Raw genomic sequence first — 18,022 nt, 5'->3', positions numbered from 1 at the left:
CTGCAAACCTACGTTTTGTAAAATGGTATAAATGTGGATCTTGTATTGGTATAACCATGAAGAAGAAGATATATTTACAGCTACAGAGGTCACATGCTAGGAAAAACTCCCCTGGAGGTACTCATCCCATAGATGGCTCAATTATGGGTCTGGAGTCAGAAAAACCTCTGTTGAAATGTGACCTCAGACACCTACTAGCTATGTGACCCTGAGTAAGTCATTTAACCCTGTCTAACTTAACCCCCTTCTAGCACCTCTGCCAGGAAAATCCCACGGATAGTTATAGACGTGCTCTGTCTCACAGGAGGAGTAGGACGTGACTGAACAACAGCACTTCTGTTTGTAGAGAACTCTGGGGAGAAGGAGGAGAAAGTTACACCCCAGGGGTGGAAAGTCAGGTCCTCTGCACCTCAGGGTCCCGTGGTTTTTGGCAGAGTCAAGCACTCAGCACCAGATCTCCTATTTCCTTCAACTACCCGGAAAGAAGTCTTATTGCTAGTCCAGCAGCCGTCCTGGTGTCAGGGACCAGGCTGGGTGGCTCTTAATGACAAATACCTCCTCCTTTCATGGCCTGAGATGGGGAGAAGATAAGTGCCATTAATTTCCTCTCTGCTCCAGAAATTTTCCCTCGATAAGCAGGAGTTAACACAGGAAAGACTGGGCTCCTATGGAAGCAATCAAAATCTGTTCTGTTATATACAGCTGTTTCCCTTTCACTCTGTGATTTCTGTCCATACTTTTGCCACCATTTATTCCAGTGTTGTATAAAATATATTTGTGGCCAATATTCTCTGTGTGTCTTATAAGGATAATGGAAGATGGGAGTGGACAGTCTAGAAGAATGAAGTAGGCTTTCCTAGCACAGCAAAGGCAGGCCTGAGCTGGGAAGTGACAATAAAACCTTTCCTCAACTCCTAAACCTGAAGGTGAGAGCTTTCTAGGCTAGTTCCAGGTAAAAAGGAGAAATACCAAACAAAGAATGAGGCCTGTAATCTGAAACCCTAAGTTTCCCCTAGACTATTGTGGGCGTGAATTAGAAAGCCAGGATGAAGAGGAAGAGGAGATAAGAGTTAACTCTTGGATTCCTCTCTCTTCTCTTACATTTTGGGACATGTGGGAGTTATTGTACCACAGGAGTACTTCATGTGTGGTGTAATGGTGATAAAAACACCTCTGCTATCCATGTCACAGGGCTCTTGTGAGGAGACAAAATACACACAGACACATATATATCAATTATTTTTATTATTATGCTAACATACTTTTTTTTTCCTTTTACAATCTTATTTAGTTCTGCTTAATGCAAACAATAAACGCCATCACATATCTATTTTACATATACATATATGTATATATATGTAATGTTTTAATATTTGTACATCATTTTCCTTACAACCGCCCTATAAGATAGTAGTAATATATCAATCTAATTCGCCTGTTCTCAGGTTTATGCTACACTGGGTGGGGCGGGTGGAGATGGCTCTATAAAAGTATCATAAAACATGATTTTTTATAAAGACAGGTAAGCTCAGGGTAATTAAAAAAAAAAAGAGAGAGAAAGAAAGCACAGATATTTCTTGGAGGGGATTTTAAAAAGGCTTCATCCAGGACCTAGCACATTAGTGGAACCAGGAAGGAAGATGAAGATTCTGAAAGGTAGAGAGATAAGGAAAGATTGCCTTGTGATTGTGTATTGGGATGACTTGTGCAAATGTAGAGAGGTGGGGAATTAATCATCCATTCAACAAATAAACATTTATTGAGTGCTCAATTTGTGCCATGAACCATCTGAGTGCTGGAAATAATCAATGTAACCCAAGTCTCAAAGTCCATTGGTACTGTTTCCTCACTGGTGGAGATCAAAGCTATGTCCCTTGTAAGGAGCAGGGCAGACTCTCTTTGGCTTTGAGGTTTGGGTTATAAAAATACAACGATAAAAAATAAAACAGTTCTGCTCTCAAAGAGTTTACCTTCCACTGGGGACAGAGAATATATACACATGTGTGTGTGTGTGTGTGTGTGTGTGTGTGTGTGTGTGTGTATGTACATATACTACAATATGAATATACGCATTTTTGTAATTATATATAAAACAAGTACAAAAATGGGTGGAAGTTACATAGGGTACATAGGGAAGGAGGGTACCAGTAGTTCTACTTTATGTAGAAGACAGTACTGCATTTGACTTGAGTCTTGAAGTGAGGGATTCTATGAGACTATGAGAAGGGAGTGCTTTCCTTGCAGAGAGGGATGGGAGATGAAGAATACTGAGTAAGGAATAAAGAGACCAGTTTAGCTGGCTCATGGAATGTGGGAAGGGGAGCAATGAATGGATAATGAGATTGGAAATATAGGTTAGGGACAAGCCATGAAGGGTTTTAAAAGCCAAACAGAGGTGTTTATATTTTATCCTAGAGGCAGTAGGAAGCTGTTGTTGTTTATTGAGCACAGCAGCGATGTGGTTAGACCTGTGCTTAAGGAAAATTACTTTGGCAGCTGTGGGGAGGATGGATTGGGGAGAGGAGAGTCTGGAAGCAGAGAGAACAATTAGTAGGCTATTGGGGTAGTGGGGGAGAGGTGACAAAAGCATGAACTGGGATGGGATGGTGGGTGGGATGCAGAGAGAAAGGAACAAAAGTGAGAAAGAGCCAAATTTGACAGGATTGAAAACTCAAGTTTAAAAAAATTTAATTATTTTTTTTCAATGAACAAAAATCCAATTTCTCTTTCTTTGCAATTCCCTTCATTACCATTGAGGGGAAAATCCTGAAACAAAACTCTTGTAATAAATTTGCAAAATTAAGCAAAACAAATGCTCACATTGGCACTTTCTCTCCTTCTGTCTCTCTCCTTTCTCCACCTCTTTTCTTTCTTCTTTTTCTTTCTTTGTTGATCAGAATTCTTAATCTTTCAAACTTATTTTTACAGTGATGTTATGATATAAAAATTTCTCTTAGTTTTATACTTTTCATTCTAAACTAAGAACAAACCGAAGCAAACTGACTTCATTTTATTATATACTGATGTTATTATTTTGGTAGATGAAGGAAATGATATTCATAGAGTATATCTGAATTTTAGCAAGGAATTTGACAAAAATTTCTTTAGTTTGATGACAGGCTAGTTAATAGTACAAACAGAGAGATTTGTTAATGGTTATTGAGCTGTGCCCAATATTAATTAATATTAATAGGATCTGTATCAACCTGAAGGAAATCTCTGTTGTCATGTTGCAAGGGCCTAGCCTTAGTCCTGTCAATTAGTTTAATTCAATTTACTATTATCAATTAAACTAATATCAATTAAATATTATCAAGTGCTCAGCACTGTGCCTGAATTAAATTTCATGATGTCCTCCTTCCTATTGTCTACATTTATTTTCTACTAGCCAAAGTACACTGAAGCTAAATTGATTCTAATGTGTTATAGGGAGTATTGATTACTAAAAAGTTAATAAGATATCCTTCTCCTTCCCATGTAACATATACATACTAAAGTGTCTTTCCAGAAACATAATAGTCTAAGCTCAAAGGAGTAATACATAGAATCACAGAGTTTCAGTTAGAAGGGACCTTAGAGAACATTTTGTCCAATCCATATTGAAGAATCTATTCTACAATATATCAGCCAAAAGGGCATCGAGCTTTTGCTGAAATATTTCCAGTGAATTTTTATTGTAAGAAATGACTGGAAACTAAGGACGTGTCTATCAACTGGGGAATGACTAAACAAATTTTATATAAATGTAATGGAATATTTTTATACGATAAGAAATTATAAAAAGAGTAGATTCAGAAATAAACTAGAAAAACTTGCCTAAACTGATACAGGAGTGAAATGAGTAGAACTAGGATGAGATTTATGCAATTATTATATCATTGTAAAGAAAAACAATTTCTTAAGATTTAAAATTTCTATCTCCATCTATGACTCCAAAAGAATGATGATGAAATATGCTTCTCACTCTTTGGCAGAAATGTTAATTAGTCAACAAGCATATATAAATACCTACTATATGCTGGGTTCTGGGGATACAAAGAAAAAAAAAGATAGTCTCTTCTCTCAAGGAATTCACAACCTAGTAGGAGAAATAACATGCAAATAACTATGCATAAACAAGACATAGATAGGATAAATTGGAGATAATTGTTAGAAAGTTTAATCAATATTATCATTCTATAAGAAACAAACAGCAGGATGATTTCAGAAAAGTCTAGAGAGATTTACATGAACTAATGCTAAGTGAAGTGAATAGAAGCAAGAGAACAGTGTACAGCAACAAGATTATATGATGATTAACTCTGATGGATGTGGATCTTTTCAACAGTGAGGAGATTCAGACCAGTTCCAATGGATTTGTGATGGAGAGAGCCATCTGCATCCAGAAAGAGGTCTGTGGGTACAGAGTGTGATTCACAACATAGTATTTTCATCTTTATTGTCATTTTTTCTTTTTTGATCTGTTATTTTGGTGCAGCATAATAATTGTGGAAACATGTTTAACATATTGAATTACTTGCAATCTAAGGGATGGGGTGGGGAGAAGGAAGATAGAAAAAATTTGGAATACAAGGTTTTGGATGTATTTTTTTCATTTTTTCTTTTCTTTTCTTTTCTTTTTTTAATTAAAGCTTTTTATAACTTCTCAAATGGTGTTATATGTCAACTCCACTTACACAGAGAAATAGTAATAAAAAATAAAGCAACAATAACAAATTTTTATATAGTGTTTTAAGATTGGAAAACTGCTTTTATGTAGAGTCAATCAACTTCCTTTAATGACAGCCAAAGGAGCTAAATGTAGCAAGAGGGGCCAGAATACTATATACTGTGTTCTGATAAAGGTAGTCTCAACACCCTTGGGCCATCAAAGTAATAGGAGGAAGGGGAACAAGAAAGACTTATTAGTAGAGCTGGAGTATTCTAGACAGACAGCCTTGTTTGAAGGAATCTTTACCCTTTCTGAGCAAAAGTTTTTAGCTACTCTATTTTAATTGGAGAATTTTAGCTTCTGGCATACGCTGATTACTCTTATGGGTATCTTTGAGGGCTTTGGCTACATCTCTCCCAAGGCTAGTTTTTTCCTTCCTTCCTTCCTTCCTTCCTTCCTTCCTTCCTTCCTTCCTTCCTTCCTTCCTTCCTTCCTTCCTTCCTTCCTTCCTTCCTTCCTTCCTTCCTTCCTTCCTTCCTTCCTTCATTTCTTATCATTTTTATAGAACAATAATACCATTACACATTCCACTACAATTTACTCAGCCATTCCCCAAGTGATGAGCATCTACCCATTTTCTGATTCATTACTATCACAAAAAGCTATTGCAAAAATTTTTGCACAGGTGGGTTTTTTCCCTCCTTTATGATTTCCTCTCCCAAGACTAGATTCAATCTTTCTAAGAACAGAACAGAAGATGAAAATAGAAGGAGTAACTCAGAAGAGAATGAGGAATGTTAAAATCCCCTATGTTAGACAAGATATTCTTCTTTATATATCCATTTCTGCCTGTCTTTGTTCTCCTCCTTCTAATTCAACAAAGTTTTACATGTATGATCTTAACATCAGCTGTAATCTTGAGGCTAAAGAATTATCTTAGAATCTCAAATTTGGGGGGAATTTCAGAAGCCATGTAGTCTTATCCATCCCCTCTCCATCTGGGAATGAACCTACTATCTTCCAAGGCAACGCATTCCATTTTTTGATAACCTTAGTAGTTAGACAGATTTTCTTCATATTGAGCTTAAATCTGTCTCATTCCAACTCCTAATCATAGCTCTCCAAGTTCTGCTTTCTGGGACTAAGTAGAACATGTCTAATCTTGGTTTTCATGATAAGCCCATAAAATACCTGATAACTTACCATGTCCTTATCTAAAATTTCTCTTCTTTAGATTCCTTTTGAAGCTCTTTCAACAACTGCTCATTTGTCATGGTTTTATTATACTTTTTATTCTGGTCATCTTCCTTCGGAATTCTTGCTATTTATCAATGTCCATCCCAAGATGTGCTACTCAGGACTAAACATAATACTTCAGATATGATAGGATCAGAATGGAGTCCACAAAGGGACGTCAAATCTTTCTTTTTCTGCCATGCCTTGCCTTGCCTCTTTAATATAGTTAAATAGCCCACTGTTCGCTAATATTGAGCCTGCAATTCAATAAATCTCACATTTAATTTTCACATATATGTCAGATTATTGGGTCATTAAAACAAGAATCCCCATGCTAACTCATGTTCATTCTCTCCAATCTATTTCAGGTCAAGCAAGGGGGGGGGGCTGATTCAATAAGCACTTAATTCAATAAGCATTTATCAAGTTCTAATTACATTCTCAGAATAGTGTTAGGAGCTAAGTGTTGTGAGAATGGAATGGAGGGCAAGGCAATTGATGAAATGCATTTAAATGCACATACCTCATGGTATTCTTGCTTTAAAAATTAATTCTATATTTTATGAATGCCAAATAAAATATTTATTTTCATATATATATAACAGAACAGAAGATTATGCATGAAATGGCAGATATCTATTATGAATAGTTTGTTTTTCTCAAGTAAATTCAACTTACACCTTTCAAAACTTCCCTACTACTCTGTGATTTTTTTTGTCCTTCCTTCTGTTATTTGCATTTTTTTTTTCTCTTGATATAAAATATATTCTAGGAAATTTATTTATTTATTTATTTATTTAATTTTTAAATTTTTTTATTATTATATATATATATATTATAATATTATCCCTTGTATTCATTTTTCCAAATTACCCCCCCTCCCTCTATTCCCTCCCCCCGACGACAGGCAATACCATACATTTTACATGTGTTACAATATAGTCTAGGTACAATACATGTGTGCGAATATCATTTTCTTGTTGCACAATAAACATTAGAATCCGAAGGTACATGCAACCTGGGCAGACAGATATTAGTGCTAACAATTTTCATTCCCCTCCCAGTGTTTCTTCTCTGGGTGTAGCTACCTCTGTCCATCATTGATCAACTGGAAGTGAGTTGGATCTTCTTTATGTTGAAGATTTCCACTTCCATCAGAATACATCCTCATACAGTATTGTTGTTGAAGTGTACAGTGATCTTCTGGTTCTGCTCATTTCACTCAGCATCAGTTGATTTAAGTCTCTCCAGGCCTCTCTATATTCCTCCTGCTGGTCATTTCTTACTGAGCAATAATATTCCATAACCTTCATATACCACAATTTACCCAACCATTCTCCAACTGATGGACATCCATTCATCTTCCAGTTTCTAGCTACAACAAAAAGAGCTGCCACAAACATTTTGGCACATATATGTCTCTTTCCGCTCTTTAGTATGTCTTTGGGATATAATCCCAGTAGTAGCGCTGCTGGGTCAAAGGGTATGCACAGTTTGATAATGTTTTGGGCATAATTCCAGATTGCTCTCCAGAATGGCTGGATTCTTTCACAACTCCACCAGCAATGTATTAGTGTCCCAATTTCCCCACATCCCCTCCAACATTTGTCATTATTTGTTCCTGTCATCTTAGCCAATCTGAGAGGTGTGTAGTGGTATCTCAGAGTGGTCTTAATTTGCATTTCTCTGATCAGTAGTGATTTGGAACACTCTTTCATGTGAGTGGATATAGTTTCAATTTCTTCCTCTGAGAATTGTCTGTTCATATCCTTTGACCATTTATCAATTGGAGAATGGTTCGGTTTCTTATAAATTATGGTCAGTTCTCTATATATTTTGGAAATGAGACCTTTGTCAGAACCTTTGCTTTTAAAAATATTTTCCCAATTTGTTACTTCCCTTCTAATCTTGTTTGCATTAGTATTATTTGTACAGAAACTTTTTAGTTTGATGTAATCAAAATCTTCTATTTTGTGATCAATAATGATCTCTAGTTCTCCTCTGGTCATAAATTCCTTCCTCCTCCACAAGTCTGAGAGGTAGACTATCCTCTGTTCCTCTAATCTATTTATTATCTCCCTCTTTATGCCTAAATCATGGACCCATTTTGATCTTATCTTGGTATATGGTGTTAAGTGTGGATCCATATCTAATTTCTGCCATACTAATTTCCAGTTTTCCCAACAGTTTTTTCCGAATAATGAATTTTTATCCCTAATGTTGGAATCTTTGGGTTTGTCAAAGATTAGATTGCTATAGATGTACCCTTTTTTGTCCTTTGTATCTAATCTGTTCCACTGATCTACCGGTCTATTTCGTAGCCAATACCAAATGGTTTTGGTGACTGCTGCTATATAATTTAGCTTTAGATCAGGTACACTTAGACCACCTTCCTCTGAGTTTTTTTTCATTAGTTCCCTTGCAATTCTTGACCTTTTATTCTTCCATATGAATTTTGTTGTTATTTTTTCTAGGTCATTAAAATAGTTTCTTGGGAGTCTGATTGGTATAGCACTAAATAAATAGATTAGTTTGGGGAGTATTGTCATCTTTATTATATTCGCTCGGCCTATCCAAGAGCACTGAATGTCTTTCCAATTATTTAAATCTGATTTTATTTTTGTGGCAAGTGTTTTGTAATTTTTCTCATATAATTCCTGACTTTTCTTTGGTAGATGGATTCCCAAATATTTTATACTCTCAACATTTGTTTGGAATGGAATTTCTCTTTGTATCTCTTGCTGTTGCATTTTGTTAGTGATATATAAAAATGCCGAGGATTTATGTGGATTTATTTTGTATCCTGCCACTTTGCTGAAATTTTGAATTATTTCTAGTAGCTTTTTAGCAGAGTCTTTGGGGTTCTCTAAGTATACCATCATGTCATCTGCAAAAAGTGATAGTTTAATTTCCTCATTTCCTACTCTAATTCCTTGAATCTCTTTCTCGGCTCTTATTGCCGAGGCTAGCGTTTCTAGTACTATATTGAATAGTAATGGTGATAGTGGGCAACCTTGTTTCACTCCTGATCTTACTGGGAAAGGTTGCAGTTTATTTCTATTGCATATTATGCTTACTGACAGTCTTAAATATATACTCCTGATTATTCTAAGGAATAATCCATTTATTCCTATACTCTCAAGAGTTTTTAGTAGGAATGGATGTTGGATTTTGTCAAATGCTTTTTCTGCATCTATTGAGATGATCATATGGTTCTTATTAATTTGATTATTAATATGGTCAATTATATTAATAGTTTTCCTAATATTAAACCAGCCCTGCATTCCTGGAATAAATCCTACTTGATCATAGTGTATTATCTTGGAGATGATTTTCTGAAGTCTTTTTGCTAATATCTTATTTAAGATTTTAGCATCAATATTCATTAAGGAGATTGGTCTATAATTTTCTTTCTCAGTTTTCGATCTACCAGGTTTAGGTATCAGTACCATGTCTGTGTCATAAAAGGAGTTTGGTAGGACTCCTTCATCCCCTATTTTTTCAAATAATTTATATAACATTGGGGCTAATTGTTCTTTAAATGTTTGGTAGAATTCACATGTGAATCCATCTGGCCCTGGGGATTTTTTCCTGGGGAGTTGATTAATAGCTTGTTCTATTTCTTTTTCTGAAATGGGACTATTTAAGCAATTTATCTCCTCCTCTGTTAATCTAGGGAGCCTATATTTTTGGAGAAAGTCATCCATTTCACTTAAGTTATCAAATTTATTGGCATAAAGTTGGGCAAAGTAACTCCTTATTATTTCTCTAATTTCCTCTTCATTGGTGGAAAGATCCCCCTTTTCATTTGTAAGACTATCAATTTGATTTTCCTCTTTCTTTTTTTTGATCAAATTTACCAAAGGTTTATCTATTTTATTGGCTTTTTCATAAAACCAACTCTTGGTTTTATTTATTAATTCAATAGTTTTTTTTACTTTCAATTTTATTGATTTCTCCTTTTAATTTTTGTATTTCGAGTTTAATTTTTGGTTGGGGGTTTATAATTTGGTCTTTTTCTAGCCTTTTAAGTTGTAAGCCCAATTCGTTAATCTTCTCTTTCTCAATTTTCTTCAAATAAGCCTCTAAAGATATAAAATTTCCCCTTATTACTGCTTTAGCTGCATCCCAAAGATTTTGATATGATGTCTCATCATTATCATTATCTTGGGTGAAATTGTTAATTGTTTCTATAATTTGCTCTTTCACCCAGTCATTCTTTAAGATGAGATTATTCAGTTTCCAATTACTTTTTGGTCTATTTACCCCTAACTTTTTACTGAATGTAGCTTTTATTGCATTGTGATCTGAGAAGAAGGCATTTATTATTTCTGCCTTCCTACATTTAATTTTGAGATCTTTATGTCCTAATATATGGTCAATTTTTGTATAGGATCCATGAACTGCTGAGAAGAAAGTATATTCCTTCCTATTGCCATTCAGTTTTCTCCAAAGGTCTATCATACCTAGTTTTTCTAATGTTCTATTTACTTTTTTAATTTCTTTCTTGTTTGTTTTGTGGTTTGATTTGTCTAAATCTGAGAGTGCAAGGTTGAGATCTCCCACTATTATAGTTTTACTGTCTATTTCTTCTTGCAGTTCTCTTAACTTTTCCTTTAGAAAGTTAGATGCTATACCACTTGGTGCATATATGTTTAGTATTGATATGGCTTCATTATTTATGCTACCTTTCAGCAGGATATAGTTTCCTTCCTTATCTTTTTTAACGAGATCTACTTCTGCTTTTGCTTGATCTGAGATAAGGATAGCTACCCCTGCTTTTTTGGCTTTACCTGAAGCATAATAGGCTCTGTTCCAACCTTTTACCTTTACTCTGTATGTATCTCCCTGCTTTAAGTGTGTTTCCTGTAGACAACATATTGTAGGGTTCTGCTTTTTGATCCAATCTGCTATCCGTCTCCGTTTGATGGGATCGTTCATCCCATTTACATTTACAGTTAAAATTACTAATTCTGTGTTTCCTGCCATCGTATTATCCCCAGATTATACTTTTTTCCCTTGACCCCCCTGATCCCCCTCCCCGATATTTAATTTACAGACCCCCCTTGTGACGCGCAATCCTCCCTCTTTTTTTTTTTTTTTTTTTTTTTAGGATCCCTCCCCCCTCCCTCCAAGTCCCTTCACTTATTCTCCTTTTCCTTTCCCCTTTTCCTCTCCCCCCTTTTAATGAGGTGAGAGAAAATTCTCTGAAAAACAAATATGTTAATTATTTACTCTTTGAGCCTCTTCTGATGAGAGTAAGATTCACACAATGATTCTCCCCCTCACTAAGTTCCCTCAGATATGGTGTATTTTCTATGTCTCTTCCTGGGATGTAGTTTCCCTCTTTTTATCACTCCTTCCCCTTTTTCTGAACCGACCTCCTTCCCTTTACCACACCCCCCTTTTTTTCTTTTATATCAGTAAAATCAAATTATCCTTGAGTATTTTTTATATACCCACAACAGAGTTACAGTTCTCAAGGGTTCTGTGTACCTTTTTCTGTTTCTCTTCAGTCTTGTGGATGTAGATCAAATTTTTTGTTTAAGTCTGGTTTTTTTCTTAGAAACATATAGAATTCCTCTGTTTCATTGAATGACCATCTTCTTCCATGGAAAAAGATGCTAAACTTAGCTGGGTAGTTCATTCTTGGTTGCAGTCCTTGATCTTTTGCCTTTCGGAATATCAGGTTCCAGGCCCTTCTATCTTTTAATGTGGAGGCAGCCAGATCTTGGGTGACCCTTATTGTGGCACCTTGGTATTTAAATTGTTTTTTTCTAGCTGCTTGCAGGATTTTCTCCTTTGTGTGGTAATTCTGCAGCTTAGCCACAATATTCCGTGGTGTTCTTTTTTTAGGGTCTATTTCAGAAGGAGTTCGATGAATTCTTTCCACATCTACTTTCCCTTCTGTTTCTATTATCTCTGGACAGTTCTCTTTGATAATTTCCTGTAAAATAGAATCTAGGCTCTTTTTTTGGTCATAGTTTTCTGGAAGTCCAATAATCCGCAGATTATCTCTCCTAGATCTATTTTCCAGGTCTATAGATTTTCCCAGTAAGTATTTGACGTTGTTCTCCAGCTTCTCATTTTTTTTGTTTTGTTTGACTGATTCTTGGGTTCTCTGTGAATCATTCATTTCTATTTGTTCCATCCTGACTTTTAAGGAGTTATTTTCTTCTTTCACAGTTTTTAGTTCTTTTTGTAAATGCCCAATTTTGTTTTTAAATGAATTATTTTGCTCTATTGAGTTTTTTTCCATTTCCCTAATTTTTTTTTTTTTTTGAGAATTATTTTCTTTTTCCAATTCAGAAATTCTATTTTCTTGAGACTTTTTTATCTTTTCCAATTCAGAAATCCTACTTTCCTGTGTTTTTTTAACCTTTTCTAATTCACTAATTTTGTTTCCCTGCATCTCCTGTGAATTCTTTATTTTTTCCAACTCCAATTTCAGGACGTTGTTATTCTCTATCATAGCTTCCCTTTCCTTTCCCCATTTTTCTTCGATCTCCCTCAATTTTTTAAGAGCTTCTTCTAGGAGAGAGTTATGTGATGGGGGGCAGGATTCGTTCCCCTTTAGGTTGTTGTCTGCTGATTCTCTGCTGTCAACTTCCTCGGGGTTGGATACCCGCTCTTTCTCTGTATAGAAGGAATCTATGGTTTTTCTAGCTTTTTTGCTCATACTTAAAAAAATCTTTTGGGGTCTGTCTCTGGGGTAGGAAATTATTTACTTCTTTACCAGCTTCCTCCCAGACCAGATGGATGCAGCAGCTCCTGAGCCTGAGCTAAGAGAGAGCTCTGGGAGAGAGTTCCCCACCCCCTCCCTGGAAGTGCCTCAGAGGTGATTAGCACTACTGTGCTTCGAGGGCGTAGAATAGTGAAGACAGCACGAAGCCCAGCCTATGTGTCCGGGTGGGGAGTGGATGTCTGCAGCAGGTGACGTGAGAAGCCCCTGCGCTCAAACTGGAAGTGTCTGCCAGAAACCGCGGTCCCTAGTTCAAAGGTTCCGCTTCTCTGGGACTTCCTGGAGCTGAGTTCCACTCCCTCCAGCTAAGCTAGGCAGTGTGTGTTGCCTTGGGCCGTATCCACCCACTTGTCAGTCTCTTAACTATTCTCAGGAGGTAGCTGAGGCCACACCCCCTGGTGCCGAGTCTGTTGAGTCACCCCCAAGATCGGGGAAAATCTAATCTGAGTTTTAAAATATTTTGGCTTTCTCTTCTGAACTGCTAAATAATTAGCAGAGAAGAGCTAACAGCCTGTGCCAGATTCCTTTACCTCAGTGGCTTCTCTGATCCCAGAGCCCTTCCCAGCGCAATGGGCGCAGTGTGCCCCTACCCCACCGTCTGTGCTGGTCTTTCTTATTCCTCCCCTGAGAACTGACCTTTCCTGTTGAAACTCCAGATTCTCTTCAGCTGGTAAGTCGTGCTTCCAGTCCTTGTGGTATCTATCAGTCCTGAGCTAATTCTGAGACTTAATTTATCTAATTGGTTGTGAGGGAGTGAGGACGTTCACTGAGTCGTGTGTTTCTTCTCCGCCATCTTGGCTCCGCCCCCTATTCTCTGTTATTTGCATTTTTAACAAAAATATATCTCAATTGCTCTCTTTTATTTCTTTTTTATCATTATCCTATAATTACTCTCCCTTCAATTCCTTTTCTCTCAGAAAAAAAAAAACAGAAAGAGATCAGAGAGACAGAGGGAGAGAGACAAAAAGAGACAGAAAGGGAGATAGAGACAAAGGCAGACAAAAAGAAACAAAGCCCATCCCCTCTTTTCTTTAAAAAAAATATGCATAGTCAAGCAAAACAAATACCCAGACTGTGTCTGGAAATGTTTGTCTAAATCCCTACTAGGATTCATCATCTTTCTGTCAAGAGATGGGTAGCATGTTTCATCATGAAGCCTCCAGAATTATGGCTCGTCATGCATTGGTCAGAATTCTCAAATCTTACATTATTGTTGCTTGAGTAGTAGAAATGGGAATAACATGTGGGTGGGAGAAAAGAATGTAGATCACAGAAGATCTGATTTAATAGCTATTAGTGATTAAAATGACTTTAGAGAGCTAGGTGGCATAGTAACAGAGTACTAGGCTTGGAATCAGGAAGACTCAACTTCCTGAGTTACAGTCTGATTTCAGCCACTTATTAGCTGTCTGGTTGGCCAGAACTAAACTTCAATCTCTCTACCTAGATAGTTTGTCCTACATAAATATCAGTAAAATCCCCTTTGTAACATATACAGTGCCATGACAATCCAGAGAGTCAAAAGTGTGGTCTAAAGAGGAAGAGACAAATCATTTAACTCAATTTCCTCATCTGCAAAATAAGTTGGAGAAGGAAATGGCAAACCACTCTAGAATTTTAGTCAAGAAAACCTCAAATAGATTCACAAAGAATCAGACATTTTAAACCCTGACTTATCCAGTCATTCTCCAATTGATGGGCATCTGATCAGTTTCCAGTTCCTTGCCACTACAAAAAGGGCTGCCACAATCATTTTTGCACATGTGGGTCCTTTTCGCTTTTTTGTGATCTCCTTGGGAATAGGCCCAGTAGAGACAATGATAAATCAAAGGGTATGCACCGTGAACAAGAGCTTTTCTAATTCATTTCCTTCATTTAACTAAAGCTCAGAAAGTAAAGTGATCTAATTAAACAGTAAAATTTTGCTAGAAAATGTCTGAATGATAAACATAGAAATTAATTCTATAAACTTATTCAATTAAATTCAAAAAGAGTCTATTAAGTGCAGGGCACACAAAGACAAAAACTAAATAATCTTTAACCTCAAGGATTCAAGCATTCCTACTGGGGAATATACTGTGTGCACAGGTAGGCATAGCAGCAAGGAAATTGAGAAATCAGTGGGCATCTGTAACTTGGAAAATCAGGTACCTTCATAAAAGAAACCTACGTGGAAGAGGTGAAAAGAATGGCCAGATTTCCTTGGTATATCTTCATTGTTGATGGACCTCAGTCATCATAAAGCTTCTCATTACAGACAAATAATTTAGTTAGTTAGATTCTCCAAAGATTCTTTTTTGGCTTTATTGTTAATGAATTTGAGCCAAACAAAAGACAAGTTAAGGAAGCAAGTTTATTGTTTCCAATCCCAACAATCCAGTCTTTATTTTCCATATCTGTTAAAAGAAAAATTCTATTCGTCTTAGCACTTTATGTTGGCCAGTGAAAAACCTCAATCTCTTCATCTAGTTATCTTGTCCTACATAAGGATTAGAAAAATACTCTTTGTAACATATATAGTGCCGTGATTGTCCAAAGAGTCCAAAGGGAAGTCTAGAGAGGAAGAGACTGAAGAGACAATTGGTGATTGAAAAATGTTTCTGATATTACTACTGCAAACAATAAAGATGCTTTCCAAGTCACAGGGAGAACTTGACAATAAACCCCATTCCTTACACATTTTCTCTCTTTTCCCTTTGCTAATGCTCTATTTTTACTATTCAACTGAAACTGTTCACCAATGGCCTTCCTTTCAATCCAAAATAATCTCTTCTGTTATTCTCCACCTTTTTGCAGCATTTGTCATGGTTGACCTACTTCTTTCTGCCCCATTCCCCCACCCCCTATCAACTCTTGACATCTGTGTTTTCACTCTTTCCAATTTATCCTCCTCATCCTCCTCATCCTCATCCTCTTCATCCTCCTCCTCCTCCAGATTCCCTGATTGGCTCCTCTTCCTCTTTGGAATTTCATAATGCAGTGATCCTCAAGATTCTATTCTTAAGTTTCTCTCTACACTCTTGCTCCCTAAATATTTCATTTATATTATCTTTAAGGAAGTTAAGTTTAAGCCTGTCATAAAAACAAACAAAAAAACCCCAAAAAACAAAACAACAACAACAACAAAAACCCAAACATCAGATCTTATTCACCTGAATTGCTATTAGGCCAGGTTTCTTCATTCCTATATTTTTGAAATTGACTTTTTTGAAACATTTTTTAATTCATTAATTTTGACTTCATCAAAAGCCTTGCTACAGTTTGGGCACGTGTCTATGTCAATTCCTTGGTTAATCAATCCAGGTAACCTTATTTTTAAAAATCATGCCATGGTAGAATTTAATATTTTAGAGCCAAAAGTAACCTTACAAATAAGTTCAGTTTAATATATTTGTTCTTTGAGAACTGTGAGAACTACTTAGTCAACACCTTTTTTCTTATCTATGTGCTCACTATCTACATAATAATCTATTAAAATGTGCTATTCAATAACCTGCTCCAAAATATTCTATAAGATTTGATTCCAATTCTCCTTGTGGAGATTGTGTGCTCCCCCATTATCACTTTTTTCCTCTCTAAAATTATTTCCTTTTTATGTCTTTGCACAACACTGACCCATATAGAAGTGACCTTAGAAAACCCAGAACCTTAAATATTCTTATACAGAACTTAATTTAGTCCTATTGAAAAATCACTTCCTAGTTTCCAGGTCAGTATTTGGTCTCTGGACAGTGTCTATCTAATCAGTAGGAACAGCCTTCTATCTAATCCAGTTTGGTTGCCAAATAAGAAACAGAAAAGGCTTTCTTGCATTTTTATTTTAGGATGAAAGGCTAGTCTAGGAAGATATTCTCCAAGGCCAGTGGGAGATTTGACAGTAAAAAGGTATCCTAGCAAAGGCTTGAAACTCTTCTTGAGCTCATTTGTCAGAATACCAGACAATCCCACATTTGAGATTTCCTAACAATTAGAGCTATCCATAAGTGGAATGGTTTTCTTTAGGGGCTCATAAGTCTTTTTTAATTTTTCGAATTTGATAGACATCAACAAAATGGATATTTCCCTTTACAAAGAATAGAAAATGGGGATTGTATATGAAACCCTTAAAAACCATTACTAGCAAAAACCTAAAATCACTTAGAAAGCCTTTTTACGTGAAATCAGGAGTGGGGGTTGGGGGGAGAGGAGAGGGTAGGTTGGGAGTGGAAAGATATAATTTCATTAGTAGTGGGAACTGTCAACAGTCCCATCTCTACTAATACACATCAGTACTTGCTCTGTAATTCATAGTTTTAGTTATCTGGGGAGAACTGGGAGGTTGTTAATGACTGAACATTTATACCTATTTACAATATTAGAAATAAAAATTAATTTTGAATTTGTAGACTCTCAGAGGGTTTCAGAGAACCTCAGGATTCTCTGGATCACACTTTGAGAACCACTGATATTTAAGTAGCAGAGCTAAAATTCAGATTCAGTTCTACTGCTTCTAAATTCAGCTTTCTTAACACAGGACCAAGATGCCTTCCGGATCCCATGCTTTCTCCCATGCTTCTTAGAGGTGATGAGAGGTAGATTGGATAGAATATTGAGCTTTTCATCCAGAAAATCTGATCTCAGCCACTTAGTGTCTTTGTGACCCTGGACAAGACACTTCTGTCTGCCTCACAACTTCACAATGCGGATGATAATAAAAGGACCTACCTTCTAGGGTTGTTGTAAAAGGCCAATTGGCACGGTCATTGGCACATGGTAGCTGCTTAATAAATGCTTTTTCCCTCCCTCTAGTAACTGAATTCCATTTAACACATAAACCACCTCTTTAAATTTTTTTTTAATTTTTAACATACATTGCTTTATGGATTATGTTGGAGAAAAAAATCAGAGCAAAAAGGAAAAAACCAGGAGAGAAATTTAAAAAAAAATAGAAAAAAGAGGTGGACATAGTATGTTGATTTACATTCAGTTTCCTTAGTTCTTTTTCTGGATGCAGAGGGCATTTTCTGTCCAAAGTCTATTGGGATTGCTTTGGATTATACTGAGAAAAACCAAGGCTTTCATAGTTGATCATTGCACATTTGTGCTGTTATTGTATACAAAGTATTCCTGGTTTTGCTTATTTTGTTCAGCATCAGTTCATGTAAATTTCTCTAGGACTTTCTAAAATTAGCTTGTTCCTCATTTTTATAGAACAATAATATTCCATTACATTCATACACCATAGCTTATTTAGCCACCCCCCAATTGATGGGCATCTACTCATTTTCCAATTCTTTGCTATCACAAAAAGGGCTGCCACAAACATTTTGCACATGTGGGTCCTTTCCTTTCCTTTAAGACCTCTTTGGGATATAATCCCAGTAGAAACACTGCTGGGTGAAAGGGGATGCACA

This window comes from Sminthopsis crassicaudata, chromosome 1 (assembly GCF_048593235.1).
Source record: "Sminthopsis crassicaudata isolate SCR6 chromosome 1, ASM4859323v1, whole genome shotgun sequence".
NCBI lineage: Eukaryota > Metazoa > Chordata > Mammalia > Dasyuromorphia > Dasyuridae > Sminthopsis > Sminthopsis crassicaudata.
This window is presented reverse-complemented; position numbering follows the sequence as displayed.